Raw genomic sequence first — 15,210 nt, 5'->3', positions numbered from 1 at the left:
GTAACTTTGTGAGTGTTTTCTTCCTCACCTTAGACTCACATAAGGAGTTTTTCTATGTTTGCCAACTTTCTCATAACTTGCTATTTGTCTCTATTTTTCACATGTGTGCTCCTTCTGTAATTATTAATTATGGCATACTTTACATAAGTGAGATACATGCTTTTTTTCCCTTTGCTGCATTTAAAAGTGATTTCTCCAGGTCTGTACTACCTTAGCTGGTCATTAGTAGGGTGCTTATAGCCATTGGGTCTGGAACATCAGCTTGTATCCTATTTCTTATTACCCTCTCTGCATTGCATCCTGTGTCCCACCATTCAAGGTCTGTTTCTCTGTACCACAACCATATTCCTCTATGCCATGTTGCAGTCATAAATATCAGATTCTATACAGAAAAACTACCTGCTACTACCACATATAAGAAAATTTTACCATAGGAAGATAAGGAAAAGCAAAATTAAATAGACATAGTTTTCTTTCAATTTCAAAAATTGCTGTTACGGCTCTAACATAGAGCTCATAACAAAGTTTAGCTAGGTAAAAGAAGTTCAGACAAAGTAAACATGGCTGTCTTATGGCCTTGGAAATTTGTCCAAAGATCATGGCATGCTGGTAGCTGTAGCAACATCTTATTCCCTGGGCTACAGGATCCCTTCCACTCAGAAAAGTATCTAGGGCTTTTTCTAACTTTTAGGTAAATGCTTCAGAGCTGAGGTTGTCAATATCCAGGTGCTGATTGGAGAAGCTCATGGTGAAGTCAAATGAAATAAAGTGTGGTTGTGCAGAAGTGCTTCTGTCAGAGATGGGAATTGATGGGAATTAATCTTTGTCTTCATCATCTTTTTAAAATTTTACTGCAAGGTGAACCAATTCTAGAAGAAGGATGAGCGTATTGCCTTCCTTTGCTTCACAAATCTAAATGGTTTCTGGACTGTAGATGCAGCTTTGAATCATTCAAGCAGTACAAGGCAGAGCTGTAATATCACCTAAGTAAATTCTTATCCTCTAGGCTGGGCTTCAAAAATATTAATCAGAACAGCAACAGATTTTCTCCCTTATACTGTTTGTTTTTGTTTCAAAATATGCAATATAAGTCAAATCTATTCTCCAGTCCCTGAATTCAGTGCCTTTCCAAAGGCAAGGTCTAGGTAAAATTTTTAATTCAAACTCCAAAGCTAATAGAATGAGGGAAGATTGTTCACAATTCTTAAGTGAATTAGCTATGAAACTGGTAGTCAGTTCTACCACAGTGCTTTGGTAGAAGAAATTTGGATATCTAATACATTTCCTGCCAGTCACATAAACAGGTATGACTAGGACACTTAGTTGGCTATTATTTATTTGGTTGCTTTGGTTAGAGGAGGGCAAAAATTATTTAATAGATGTACTTCCAGCTGCTACTAGTTTCCCAGGACAACAGGTGAAGTAGACAGTGAACCCAAACATAAAGACATTCCCCATGATTCCTTTAGACAGGATGAAATAATGAAAAAGTCAAGGGAAGGAGCATTTAAAAACTTAAATCAGATTGAATAGAAGAAAATGAAAAAAGGAAAAGCTTTAACATGATACAATTGTGTTAATTGTTTAGCTAATAAACAGTTTTTCACAGAAAAGACTGGGTTTTAGCCTTTATGTGAAAATTAATTTAAATGCCCATGAACACCACAACAGTGGTTTTTTTTTTGTTTGAGTTTTGGGTGGTTTTTTTGTTTGGGTTTTTGGGGAGGTTTTTTTTTGGGTTTTGCAGTTTTTTGCTTAGTTGGTTTTTGAGGGGGAGGAGTAAGGGGTTTTTTTGCTTTCCTAACGGAGGTTGCTAGCAATTGTTCAAATTTATTAAAAGTGCTTGTGATTTCTCTGTTGTCAATTTAACTTAATGATTGAATAGTTCAAACAATAATTATTTTAAGGAAGTCATGCTCTATTTTTTAGGATAATAAGCTAAATGGAGACACATGCCTCTAGCGTAATTTCAAATGAGTACCTTGAAAATGAAATAATCAACAAAGTTGTAATTGCATGTTGTCTGGAAAAGGTCACTCTAAAAAAATTCCTGTGAGAAAACGTCTTTACAAAAATGTTCATGAGTTGGTTTAAATTCAAACAACAGAAATTATTTTATATTCCTTCCATTATAGATGAGTCTACCTGAACATAGGAGGCTAATAATGTGAACCTGTACATTTTCCATTCTTCCCAGCAATATCTTTTCTTAAAGGGTAGCAAATAAAGAATAACTCTTAATTTCTCTTAATTCTCTTAATTTTTTTGTTCTTGTTGCAAGAAATAAGTTTTTTTTCCCACCAAACAACATAAAACAAACACTTTTGCATTCTGTATCTACTCTGAAGCAAGACAGGTAGCTCAGATTAAACTCATTCAGCCAAGCAGCACTGTCGTGTCATGCAATATGCAAGTAATCAAACATAAAGAGCCAAATGAACATATGTCCACATAGAAGAAGGTTTTACACATCTAACACTTCAACAACAGCTCTACACACATGTAACGTTTTTTTCCCCCCCGCAGATTACAAAAAGGGAGTCCTAATACAATTGGATCCAGCAGAGCTCCTGAGCATCGTCGACTTTCACTCATATAGGACCTAATCTGTGGAGATCAGTTCTGTTTTGAAGAACAGCTTCTGTACAGCCCACTGGAAAGTTGAGGTACTGGATGTTTAGACAAACTGCTTTTGGGATATGTTTATTGTCTTTAATTTTTGCCTTTATTAGTTTATAAAGTTCAATTCAAACACAGATGCTCTCATGAGCAATTTAAACTGAATAAGGTCACAAATGGAACAGAGATTAAAAAACCAATCTAGTCTTACGGATGATATTGTTATATTTTTCACCATGGGTTTGCAAAAGGTTCTGTTTTAAAAGTGTTTACCACTCCTTGAAAGTTTTTAAAATAGTCACTGCAGTATGCTCTTGACCTGAATGCACTGAATAAGTTTTGAAACCTAATTTTTCTGTCATGTTTAGTTCCATATAATTGATTCTAGAAATCTCTGTAGACGAGTCACAAAGTCTATACTGGATGTTTAATCTGTCAAGTATTTCAGTGAGGCTTGATCTAGGTCTAGAATAGGTGTGTTTGCGGCAGGACTCTGATGTGACAAGTGAGTTCCACAAAGGTAAACCTCTTGAAGGTCAAGAATAATGCCCCTTTTAGGATTTATAGTTTTTCCAGTTTATATTAAGTGGTTTGCATAACTCAGGGCATACCTTGCTAGAGTACTGAATAAATACAAATTTGTATTAATCAAGCAGGCGAATATGGAAAGTGCTTTATTCAAGAGCCTGTTGTGATACAAACCATTGTGATACAGCAGCTGCAGATTTGAGTAATTTGAATCTGATATTCACTATACAGATGAACGATGGTTATTCATTTTCAATTTATCATGAGTACAGCCACAGATTGAAATAAGATGGAGTAAATGTCTGCGGTTATCTGTTAACTGGTGTGCTTTATCATTTCATAGCTGAATGACTCATGAACATGTAGTTCAGAACACCTCTAATTAATTTTTGAGTTGAGTCTTTATTCTTAACCTCAAACTATGGTTTATTAATCGGTTAAGGTAAAGAGCTTGCTAAAGTGTAATGTGTGGCTGTGCAAACATATTTGGAAGCTCATAGTTCACTGTTGGATGTCAGATGTTTTACCTGCCTGCCCAACTAATTGAGAATCATATCTAAGAACCAGAAGCCATTGTAATGAATGAGAGAGACAGTGACCTCCAAAAGACATAACTGAATTAGAACTGATGAACTTGATATGAGTAGATTCACAGTGTCATTTTAAAAATAACACAGTTTAACTCTTTTTCCTGCCCTTAGAAATGTATTGCACTAAAAGCATAGGAAAGATTGGCAGATGAATTTTAACTTGTTGGTTTTTAAAATTTCTTTTTCCACAAGTGTTACAAGAGTAGAAGATTTACTGAAGGATATTTGTTATATAACAATATTTTGGTTCTGAATGCACGCAAGGCAGGCTTTCTGGAATCTAAGAGGTGTCTTTAATAGTTTTGAGGAGCAAAAAGTGATAGGGGAAGAGAAAGGGGAAGAGGGTTTTTTCCCAATAGATAAATGAAAAATCATTCTCTTATCTTTCTTGTTAAAGAACAGAAAAGATAAATTGAAGACATAATTGTTTATGATATGTGAAAGACATAGTTTCCCAAAGATTTTTGTTTCTCAAAATAATTTCTTATAGCCTAAATAATTGTGTATACTATTCCAGAATTCTGTTAGTCTTTAGACTGGAAGTTTATTGTAGTCACATTTTGACAAATATTTCAGGATCATTTATGTAGATATTCTTTCTAGGTTAATCTATAATATCAAGTGACAGAACCAACTTCTGGCCTGTCAGCCTTTGTGTGAGATGTTAAATTCATCCTCTGTTGCAACAGAACAGAACTGAGTCTTGTGTCTGTTTCTTAAATCCATGTCATAATCATTTGCCATAAATGATAAAGTGCTCAAATATAGAAATTCCTGTTGAAAAAATAAGACAAATTTCCAATGAACTTGTTACATTTCTATAAAGAAGAAAGATTTGGCATAATTTTATGCCCAAGCAGGAGCTGCTTATTTACTGGTGAAGAATATGCAGTCAAAATCATATATTTGTTAGTCCATGTCCTCAGGTTCTCAGTAAGTACATAGTGTGAAACAAAGCAGATTTAGGGAAAACCCTGAGCTTCCCTGCCTACAGTCCCTTGAATTTTTTTCTCAACTTTGAGGTCAAAGCATATGTTCATCTCCCCTTTCCCAAAATGCAAAAGATTTATTTTATTTGCCTAAGATTCTGCTGATTCTCTGTTTATTTTCTTTCATTGATGTGGATATACCTTTAGCTGGATTTCCCAGGAATATGGTTTGCATACAAAACTGTTAAATCAGTAGAGCTGATGCACATCAAAGTTGCATTCTTTGTTTAAAGTTAACCACTCAAATAAATGGAAAACAGCAACAAAGTTTATATAAACAACAGAAACATCTCTGATGCATGTTTTTGAATCAGTTATGTCATTTTCTTTATAGTATCTATCTTGACCATTTGGATCTTGGCATAGTAATTAGATTTAATAGAGCTGTTAAGAACTGCTCTTTCTTTCAAGTTTTGCTGGAAAAAATTACACTGGTTAGGAAAAACACTTGCTAAAATGGGCTATATAGGGGGGTTGTACATTGTTATTTTGCATGATCTGAAATTCTGACACTTGTAACAATGATGGTCAGGAACAAAAGTAGCAGCAATTTTTAAAACACAAATCTGCAATGTCTTCCAAATGTGAAAATTTCAATACACTAACACACCAAGAGAGCAGAAGGATCTGACAGAAAATAGTAATTTTCTGAATGTGTAGAATTTAACAGTCCCTAAATGGTTCATGCTGGATGAAAGAGAAACTGAAAAATGACCTTTATCTTTGTCACCACTGCAAATCTTGCTGTTCCACTGTTCCAGTGATGCATAGAGGTGGAAATAAAGGAGATGAGTACAATAGACTTTTCCGTAGACTGAGTTTTCCAGGTCATTTAATTCTCTCTAGTGTGTTCAGAACCTTTCCAACAGAGCTAATGATAACAGATTGCCACATTATCCTACTCATGGTGACCTGTTTGGGTACCTGCCAGAAATTCTACTCGCTCAAAACTATGGGTGAAAAAGAGTGTTTACTGAATTCACTTCTAATGGTTATTATAATTTATTCAGGGGGAAAAAATTGTATTATTGAGTACTCCATGTGATAAATAATGACTCCATTATTTCAAAAATTGATACTTTAGGTTGCTGCTCTGCTGCAACTGATTTTGAATTTTCCTTACTGACTCTGGCCTTCTGCCAGTTCATGTTCCGTGGGGACAGTTCTCCCTATCAAACAAGGCTGCTTTCTTGACATATAGCCAGGTAAAACTACCCGCAGGAACTCTGTCCTTACTAAAAAAGAAACGGCTGTGGCTCTAAAAGGGATAAATGTAGCATTTTTAGTGAGATTTTTTTCTTTTTGTGATTACTTTTGGGCTGCACAAGCTTCAAGAGTGGTAAGGAAAACATCTTACTACCAGTGAATATCATGGTGTTCAGGCTCTTGATCATTTAATGCTTTTACTAGGATTTCTTTGAGCATAAAATTAACAATTCTAAATTGTATCCTGGTTGCTTGAATTTCTATCTTTCACGTAATTTTTTGAGAACCAATAAGCTTTAAATTACATACACTATGTGAATTTTACCATGAAAAAAGGAGCTTGTGTTTAAATATTAATTAAAGAAATTTTGACTCCTTGAACATGCATTGTTTCACCAATCAAATTGGAGAAAAATTATTTTTAAAAGAGATTCTGCCTGGGAATCCTGCTTTTGAGATAACTTGCTATTGTATGTTACCTACTTAACTTTGAAGAGCTAAAGGGATCTAAAATTTAAAGTTTACTGCTTATTCACACTGATTTCTAATCTAGTGTGTTCAAAATGGATTTTTGAGATTACATCTAATACTTTGGGTTGGGGTTTTTTAATTACATTTAAGTTCCTGTAGAAATCATACTTTTTCCATATAAATGCAAAGATCATGTTAAGAGTACTGAACTTACTATACTCCAGTGACTTAGTTAGGCTTTCTATTGGTTCTCTATGTAACTTAGAGCCATTCAAGCCTGCATTGGGCACATAAATCACCTGAATAACTTTCCCTTGATTATAGAATTAAAAACACTAGAGATAGAAAATGCCATCAAATCTATTTTAGACATAATTATTCTCATCAGAAAAGGTTTCCTTTGGTTTCATACATTAAGGGCTCGAATTTCAATCTTAAAGAAAATGTTTTGCCTGCTGGACGCAAAGTATAGCAGTTTAGCACCTGCTTTGCTAGCAGCTGGATCATCTCACATGAGTAACAACTTTCTTTTCAAGGTGGGGAGAGCAATATAGACAGGACAATCACAGGTAGCAGTGTTAATAGAAACACACTAATTTAAAAATAGGATTTAAGAGGTTTGGGGCTTATATGACTGATATCTTGTTGGAAACAAGTATGCCTGTGTTCTGAGGAAATTAATGTTTTTATGGCCTGAAATGAGTAGTGATTCTTCTCTTTCCTACTTATGTGTCTGCACTAGAAATAACTAGAATATTCAAAGCTTTTGATCTTGAACCCATTTGCTTTGTCTTCAATTTTATGTTCCGACAGTTTGCTTTATTTTAATTTTACGATGAAATACTATATTTTGCTTTTTTGTGAGCTTACAAAGGTTAAAGCACTTCAAAATTAAGACTTTATGTTAATATATTTTTTTTAAAAAGTCTTCTGAGTAATGTCTGAAGTCCTATTAGACTATAGTTCTGAATTATTCAGCTATTAGTACAGTTTTCATTAATACTGAGCACATAATTTGATGGATTAAATTGTGATATATATGTTTACAGCTTACTCCAGGCTAATGAGAATCTAAAATGCAACATATAATAGTGGTTCACTGCCTTCTGTTGACGCACAATAGGGAAAATAGAAATACTAGTCTAGCAAATTGCATGTATACAGGTTTCAGGTCTCCTATAAATCTGTCTCCATACAAGAAACCTTTTATGCATCCCAATGTGATCCAAAGAAGAAAAAAATTTATCCTAAGACAGTTACTTAGGCTCAGTCTGGCATTACAGTGAAGCCTTACCAATGACAAATCACTGCAAAAGATGTGGTTCAGTTCTCTCCTTGAGACCCTCCCTTCCCTGTGGCTTATCTACAGATCATATATTCAATGCTGAATTGGTTGATGCAGTGGAAAAGATTCTTGGTTTTGTTTTTTCATTCCATTCTGGTTTAGGGCTGAACCAATATACTAGATTTAAGGGAAATTTCAAGGCAGTAAGACTTTTACTTTCCAAGCCATCTTGCTATCAGACTGGCTTTGCAATCACAGTAAGCTACAAAGCATGCCTAAATTTTTGAAGCAGGTGAATTCTTGTGCTGATACAGCATCAGAAATCCTGGTGAGAACAGGAGCGAACTACACACAGAGCTACTCCACCGAGGGTGCCACCTCCCACTGCTGAAGGATGAACTAATACAAAAATACAAAATACAAAATTAAGTGTGCTAGGGCCTCACCTCCACTTTTGGTTGGATCTCAGGAGGCACCATATTTTTCATGAAAGCAGCAATGAGTCAAGCCTGTCAAGCCATTAAAGTCCAAGCAGCCTTCAATGTTTGTTAAAAACAGCTCCAAAATTTCCATCAAGACCAAAATATGTATACTTTCCACATAGTGAATATGTGAGTCCAGTCTCAAACCTGGCTGTTTGAGACTGCGCCCATTGCTCTACTGTCTCCTACCAGCCAGGCTGAAATTAGCTACAAGGCAGCCACTCATTCACATTGGGAATGGATACAGATACTACACAGACAGACACACTTTCCTAAGAAATGAGGAGGAGAAAGTCTTATATTTTTAGCCACACACACTTTGTGAGTAGTGAATGCTCAATATGTTTAAAGTCAGAAGCACTGAATCTTGAAGACAGCTCGTTGACCATGCCTTTCCAGATATGACATAATTATCACCATTTCAGGTGGAATTAATGTAATTGGGTGATAGACAGATGTAGCATTCCCTGAGCTAGTGGTAATTTTTGGAAGATTTTCATATTTTTCATTATTTTTTTTTGGTACAGAAAACTCAGAAAACTGATGATTTGAAATTGATAATGAAAAACCATTGAGAGAGCTAAAGTCTTGTGTAAAATTTTCATTATGCAGTTTATACAGGCACAATGTTTCAGAACAACTGCATATACCATTCATGTTTCTCATTTTGTATTACGCTCATTTACATTTCAAGTTTTCACAAGTATTTGCAAAGCATATGTTTATAAATGTTGTTTTATATTCTTAGACTTGCAAAGACCCCAAATAAAGTGCCATAAAAATGCTTATACCATGCTACCTTAAAAGGAGAGAGGGAGAAAGGGGCTGTCAACAGATCTTGATCTTGTCTCAGTGTTCAAAACTGAATTCAAACTCATAGCTCAAGTGTTACAGAGACATGTAGAGAACAGCTCTTAGCAAATGAGATATATTTCCATCATTTGGAATGCTTTTAAAAATAGTAGAAAATCCACAGCCTCACACAAAAATTGAAGCTTTACATTCTATAACAGAGACTCTGATAATAAGCATTAAACATCCCTAATATGCAGCACAACTCCTTTAGTAGCAGTTTTGTGAGGAAAAATAATTATTTCTGCTTTGACAGGATGAGAAAAACCAAATCTCAGTATTATATATTGTCATTATAATAATTATTGTTATTTGTTTATTTAGCAGGAGTATTTTCCTGTTTAAAGTCCTCAGAATGAAAGCTATTTTTATACCTTTTTTCACATATGCAGTGGGGTTTCTAAAGAGGATTTCTAATTAATTCTTTCAAATTCATATGAACATTATTATTGTCTTAATCTAATATTTGATACTGATAGAAAGGAGCTGCAAACTATTTAACGACATTCTCAGGTACTGTCTTATCAATTTTGTCATTGCCACCTGACACAAACAATTTTAGAAGTCAACAGTCTCATTAGTTAATGATAATGAATTTGGCAGACTCACATAATTGGCTTTTACCTTGGTTTTCATGTCTTTTAATGGGATTCCACAGGGAGAGTATAGACTTCATATTTATTGGTTGTGCAACTTTAAAATAACTTCTTGTAACTGATGTCTGCCTGGATTTTCTCACATGAGATAAACTAGGTAACTACAAAATCTGGTAAACTGAAATAGCCCTGTATAAAATGCAATTTCATACAATCGTATTGTTTAGGTAGAAAAAGGGCCTTGGACAGTCTCCAGTCCAATCTTCTGCTCATGGCAGGTCAGCTCTAAGGAAGTCAGGCCAGACTGCTGAGGTCTTCATCCAGTTGGGTCAGACCAAGATGCTTAGGTCTTCATTCAGTAGAGTCTTGAAACCATCCAAGGATGGGAAGTGAACAACGTCTCTCAGCTTGTGCAATTGCCTCTCTGTCCTTATGGCGGAAAACTTCTCCTTATATTCAGATGGACCTCTCTTACTTAAATTTATACTTCTTGTTTCTTATCTTTCCAGTTTGCATTGTTCTGCAGAGTCTGGCTATGCTTCCTCAACGACTTCCCCATAGCACTAGGGTCTGCTGGTAGATCCCTCCAAAGCCAACTGTGTTCCAAATTAAACAAGCCCAGCTCCTTCAGACTCTTGTCAAAGAGCAATTTCTTCAGCCCCACCATCTCTGTGACCTCCTTGTATTCTCTTCAGTCGGTCACTGTCTTTCTTTTACAGAGTGGCCCAAAACTGGATGCAATATTCTAGATATGAAAGTTCTTGGAAAAGTGGGAAATTAAGCAGCCTTTATCTTCATAAGACAATATTTAGAAACATGATTACATTGGTAATATTTTTTTTGAGCTGAGACCAACTTTAATTTACAGGAGCATGAATCAGACTCTTGTGATGTACCAAAAGCAAATTTGATCTTCAGACTTTTGCATCCAAAGGGATTAATTTTTTTTTCTTGAAAGAGGATATTATTTAACTCCTCTTCAAATTCCTGAAATCAGAAACATCAGAGCAAGATAAAAGTTAAGGCAAGAACAATATTGGTATAATTTATTTCCGTAGAAGAATTCTCTGGCTGCATTTTTTGGTGATGTTTCCATACCTACAGTTTTGTATAAATATTGTGTTCTCTATTAGAATGAAAGAGAAAAAAAGAAGCAACTTTTAACTGATGCGAAAGACATCCCTGTTTACTTGGTTTAAAATTAGTCTGAACCGTCCCAGTTCGTGTTCTAAAATGAAATAGCTCAATGAGACTGTTCCATGTATACTGGTTGACACCAGGTTCTCATGCACGCCTCTGCTTTCCCAGGAAACCAAACTGAGACCATGATGACCATCAAAGCAGCAGCTTTCAAGGCAGGGAACATACTGAAGAACTCCTTAAGAAATTGATAAAAATTAAGCTTCTATCGGTGATTTGGCAAAAAAGAGACATAGCTTTACATATCACTCCCAAGCTTATTATCCTTTATTTTCCTTTTGCACCTTCTGGATTCATCCCTTGTCTTTTATGAGACACAGTTCTTAGTACATAATCATTTTTTGTTGTTGTTGTTGCACAACTTTCCCCATTAGTTCGTGGCTTTATCTCTTGCTTGCCCATTGCATGTGTTTGGAGTGTTTTCTCCTGGTTTGAGATTCCAAAATGGATAGACATGTGGGCTGCTCACTGTGCTCCTTCTGGAGGCAAGAATGAAAAGGCGGTATTTTCAGAAGAAAAATGTGTATCATCCTAATGCAAATATCTCAGAAGGGAAAATATTTATAGGGTGATTCTCTCAGTTTTATTTCTAGCCAGAAAGAGAGAAGAGTGGTTCTATATGAGACGCGAGAGTTACAGTGAATAGATCTTGTGAATAAGTGACTGCACTATTTTTATTGGTTTTTTTTAAGGAACTTTAAAGGCTTAAACTGTCTCTTTTATGTTAAAAACGTAGTATGTAGTCTTTGTGATTTAAAGTTGAAAGTCATATTACAATATTTTAAATGAAAGTTGTAGTTCATCATTTATTGTAGAACAAAAGAGGGGAAATGTAGCTTCTTTAGTGCTTCTTTTCTTTCACTCCAAGTTCTTTTCAATTAAATCTAAAAATGAAAGAAGGCCACAGCTTTCTCAAAATATCATCAGGTATTCTGGGGCTTAGGTCCTTGATACACAAAAATTAAAATTTAATTTTAATCCTATTACCTCAAGTGTATTGTAATTGAATATTCATTTAAATATAATCCCAGTTCAGATGCTACATTTAGAGATTTGTTTATCTGTAAATGGCAAGTAAAATTTTAAGTCTACATTTATTTAAGAAAAAAAGAAGTAAATTAGTTCTTACTAAAAATAGTCTGCCATAACTATGTAATAAAGAACTTGCATCTATGTGGATGAAAAAAAAATGCTTTGCCCAGAAAATCTCAACATTACTGGTGAAATAAATAGCTAATTTATTTACAAAATAATAAAATATGAAAGGAAGCACATCTATTGATGAATAGCCTGGATGGAAATGTTACCTGATAGGCTGAATATGTGTGAATTTCAGGGAAGAGCTTCTGTGATTGCATGCAATAAAGGTAGTGGTGCTCCTGAATATTGTAAAACAAGGCTTTTGATATTCTATTCCAATTTTGCCAGACTTTGAAAGCCTCTCCTTCAAGAAAAGTCTTCCCTGAATGGAAAATGAAAATAAACATCAGCATAACTTTTTCATACAGTAAGCAAATAAAAGTGATATGTTAACTTATTTAAAGTGCAAGGAATGTTTAACAGAATTTATACTTGAATTGTTTATGAGGACTAGGCAGTATTAAAACAAATTTAGGCAAAGGACTATTTCTACCAAGTAAAACGTAACATCTAAATTTTGTAACAGTAATCCTAGTTAGTGTTTCAGATGCTTTATGAAGCAAAATTCCACTTCCAAAATTTGATATTGAAAATCCTTCAATCCAAATTAGTTAGTTTAAACTGAAACCCTTAGTTTTCAGAAACACTAAGGTGTCAAGACATCCTAAGAACAGGTAGAAGGGAAACTGAAAGGCACTGGCAAGTGGCAGCCATTCCGTAGCAAAACTCACTTCCAACAGAGAAATCTTTGTTTAGCTTTCCATAGTAAATGTGAGGTAAATGCTTGTTTTATTTTTTCAAACAGAAAGAACATTTTTTTTTAATGTTAAAGTTTAGGAAAAGAAAGACAATGGAAAAGAAAGACAATGGAGTTTCTGTAGGCAGCCTGGATGCGTCTTCACTAGCCTGATTGGCTGGACTCTGAAGCATAGGAAAGTACATTATTTTCATCCAAATTCCCTTACCTACTTCCCTATAGACATAATATCCTATAGTGGAGGAGTTGCTAGAGATATAAATGTGGTGGATAAAGATCTTTCTTCTTTAGGTAGATCTTCAGTTTTTGCTGGTAGTTGTTCTGGAGTTTCAGCAAAGGTGACATTGACTGTGCAAACTTCTGCAAACAGTGTGTGAGCTCACATTCAGGGCTGCCCTCTGAGCATTTCTGTTGCATCTGCAGTACTTTGATGTATCCATACTGGTCCCACCCATCAAAAATTCATATGTATTTCTATACAAGGTCATTTACAAAATCAATTACTGCTCTCCTTTTCTTTTAATGTCACTTGTTTTGTAATTAACGTGTACTTAAAGAGATGTGCTCAGTTTCCTAGATATACTGATCCATAGATCGTATTTAATTATTTTGTTATGCAAATTTTCAAGTAGAGCTTTCTCCTATGGAGTGATAGGAGATATCTACAGATTACTAAAAATATAATTGCCTCATTGCCTTCCCAAGTTCAAAATTGGAAAGTAAGTGGATATGTGGGATAGAGAAACAGTGTTATTTGTTTGGTTCAGTTTGCCCCTCACTGAACATTGCCATTTTTACTAGATACAGGAATTATTTATTTCACAAACTTGATGAAAAATAATTCATAGTATTTATTAAGATAAATGCAACAAGTCATAAAAATGAAATGGATTTTGGTTCATTAAAAATATCCTTTACTCTGTAAATCATACACTAATGAAAGTTAGATAACTTTGAAAAGAGATGGGAAAGGAACTCCATTTGGTGAGGACAAGAATCCCTGTACAGAAATTATGGAAGTACAAAAGCTAATCTCTGTAATTTAGGGACTCAGAAACATTTCCAGCTGGATTCAAGTCCCAGCCAGCATATGCAGTTGTATGAAAATCTGTTTACTATGTCCCATGAGCCATACTGCTTGCAGGAAACATATAGCTACTGCTGAGAAGGAACTCAAGAAACTGCAAGTAATATGGTAAAGTAGCAGTATGCTTTTCCCATTATAGTGTAGCTACAAACCACAGTCTTCGGATTTCTCTGTTTCTCTTTCAGTTGATAAGTCAACTGATCTAACTTTTCCATTTCAATGACCCATCTAATAAAAATACTTATGAAGAATCTTAAATATTTTACAGGCTAATTATATCATTATTTGTAGAAACAGAATCTTTGATCCAAATTGTTAGAATAGGAGGAAAGGTGGAACAACAGGCAATTTAGCTGAAAATCTGAATTACTAGTTTTCATGCTATAAAAGACCTTGAAACTAGAAAGTCAATAAAACCACCAACTGAAAACCTAGTTCAAATTCTACTGTAGTTAATAGCAAAGTTTTCAGTAGTGCCAAGGGTTGCATACGTCCATGACATTTATACAAATTTGAAGAACAGCATACAGTCTGTCTGAGAAGTAGAATCCTATAAAAATTCTATATGTGTATTCTTTTCAAAGACAAAATGTCTATTGCTGCTACAGGGAATTTGGAGTGAGTACATTAACTTTGAAGTAATTTTTGCTTTTTTACTGAAAGCTAATTTGAACTGAGTAGAGATATGGATTAAAGAAAAGCTAGAAAATGTGAGATAGCATGGAAGCAGAAGGTACAGAATATCCCTTCTTGTGTTTCTGTAGAAAATATGTTACAAAAGAAAACCCAACGAAACCCAACCAACAAAACAATCCAAAAAACCAAGCACAACAAGTGAGCAAGCTAAACTTTGTAATACTCTAGATTGACTAATAAGTTTGCTAGCTCTTGGGGAATTTTCATGGTATACCTTGAAGCGAATTAAACACATTTGTGCTCAAATATATATATTAAAAAAGTAATCAACAATTCAATGTGCTGAGTCTTACTGTAATATGCAACTCTACATGGAATCTGCAGAGAGGCATCACAAGAAGAATCCTTTTACACCTTTGCACCAGCAGCAGTCCCAAGAACAGTGGTACAGGACATTCCAGGCCAACCTTGGGTCCATCCTCCAGTCCACATTTGCTGTGAAACATGGCTCCTAAGTGCTGTCATCTCAGGATGGCTACAGGATAATGCTGAGGCTGTTGCCTATCTCAGCATTCAGAAATGCTTCACTCCCTTGCAAAGCAGGCTTCTGTCTCCAGCATCCCCATTTTCAAACAGCTTAACTCCTTCTTGTAGTTGAGCCTTCTTGCCCTCCATGAGAGCTCATTCATCAGTCAGAAATTACCACTGTAATTGGAATTTTCCCTTCATAGCTAAAATCCATTTTAGGATCTGAGAGTGGAATAAGAAAGGA

At 35.0% G+C, this 15,210-nt stretch overlaps 1 protein-coding gene across 1 annotated transcript in view; it reads left to right on the top strand.

Annotated features, from left to right (window-relative positions):
* The window catches only part of CNTN5 (contactin 5), a 603,295-nt gene that overhangs the window by 179,539 nt on the left and 408,546 nt on the right, over positions 1-15,210 (top strand). Inside the window, exon 3 of the mRNA XM_031066019.1 lies at positions 2,527-2,666. The gene's annotated coding sequence lies outside the window, so the exon portion shown is untranslated. The remainder of the gene's footprint in view (positions 1-2,526; positions 2,667-15,210) is intronic.

This window comes from Geospiza fortis, unplaced genomic scaffold (assembly GCF_000277835.1).
Source record: "Geospiza fortis unplaced genomic scaffold, GeoFor_1.0 scaffold16, whole genome shotgun sequence".
Taxonomy (NCBI): Eukaryota; Metazoa; Chordata; class Aves; order Passeriformes; family Thraupidae; genus Geospiza; species Geospiza fortis.
The sequence above is the reverse complement of the archived record's forward strand: the minus strand, read 5'-3'. Positions and strand labels throughout refer to the sequence as shown.